Genomic DNA, 1,286 nt, shown 5'->3' with positions numbered 1-1,286 from the left:
CATGGATGGAAGTGGGTGGTCCTTGGACTTCCCACAGGGCAGGGAACCCTGATTGCTCTTTGGGCTGATGAGGGAGGGGTACTTGATTGGGGGAGGGGGAGGGAAATGGGAGGCGGTGGCATGGAGGAGGCAAAAATCTTTAATAAATAAATAAATAAAAAGACTGCTTTCAACCTGCTGGCTGCTTTCAGCAAATAATTACCCCAACACACACACACACACACACACACACACACACACACACACACACACACTTCTAGGTCAGAGTCACGGAAGAGTACTTAGATTAAAATTAAAGCTATGCACTTAGTTTAGGTTGTAAAAACTTGTTTACATGGGAAGTCCAAAGGTATGGTAAAGTTGGTTACATTGTTTTCTTAAAGGCAGGTTAAATTTAACTAGGCTGATTACACAACATTGAGTATGTTGTTTTAAACGATCTCAAGGCCTGGCGAAAGTTCTGTTTCTGAAAGCAAGAGACATTTTCAGAAAAAGCTACTTAGGTCCCTACAAGGGATTTGGTCAGCACGTTTTGATACCTAAAGGAGTGATTGGAGCTAACCACCCTGGGGAATCTCAACAGACAGTTCTACGTTCTTGAGGCACAGGTTAGAAAATTAGGGACAAAGATGTTTGGTAGTCCGAGTGGACAGAACTAAATCCTAATGAATATCTGAGGGACAGAGGACACACAGAAGCCCACCAGCCATCACACTACTCTTCAGTAACACCAAGGAAAGGGGGTGGGGCTACTGCACTTGGGTCTGATAACCTCTTTGCTGCCTGTTCCCGCAGCAATTCCCGCCCACATACTCAGTTGGCAGTGGGCTGTAAATTCAGGTCCACGATTCTGGGTACTTACTTTCAACCTGCTGTATTGCTTCGACGCATCTGAAGCCACGACGAAAATCCCCTCTGCTGTCCGCCAGCAAAACACAACAGAGGTGGAGTTGTCTCCCCTCCCCCAACCCTTCCAAAGCCAATGGCCAAAAGTCACGAAGCCCTTCTGCTGCCATCTGGTGACGTCACATAGCAACTACATGGTGTTGGGGGGAAAGTTTTAACCTCGTTAGGAAACAAAGCCTGCAATTCTCTACTAATACTCCAGTTTTACTAGAATTAAAAAAAAATTACCTTCCTAGAAATTTAAAAGATCTGCTTATAATGAGTTTTTCTTTACTTTCAAAACCCAAAAAACTGTTTAATGGGAGGTAGAGCAAGAATAGGGGACAAGTTTAAATGGGGATATGGTAGAAAGGAGAGAAGAGGGATAAATAATGCTAAGA

The 1,286-nt window shown here is 44.1% G+C and overlaps 1 protein-coding gene across 1 annotated transcript in view; it reads right to left on the bottom strand.

The window, feature by feature from the left end:
• The window catches only part of Eci2 (enoyl-CoA delta isomerase 2), a 75,141-nt gene extending 74,174 nt beyond the window's left edge, over positions 1–967 (bottom strand). The window contains exon 1 of the mRNA XM_050142361.1: positions 863–967. The gene's annotated coding sequence lies outside the window, so the exon portion shown is untranslated. The remainder of the gene's footprint in view (positions 1–862) is intronic.
• Positions 968–1,286: the final 319 nt, after the last annotated feature.

The sequence above is a fragment of the Alexandromys fortis genome, unplaced genomic scaffold (genome assembly GCF_014885135.2).
Source record: "Alexandromys fortis isolate MF-2015 unplaced genomic scaffold, M_Fortis_MF-2015_v1.1 scaffold_5, whole genome shotgun sequence".
Classification (NCBI taxonomy): Eukaryota; Metazoa; Chordata; class Mammalia; order Rodentia; family Cricetidae; genus Alexandromys; species Alexandromys fortis.
The sequence above is the reverse complement of the archived record's forward strand: the minus strand, read 5'-3'. Positions and strand labels throughout refer to the sequence as shown.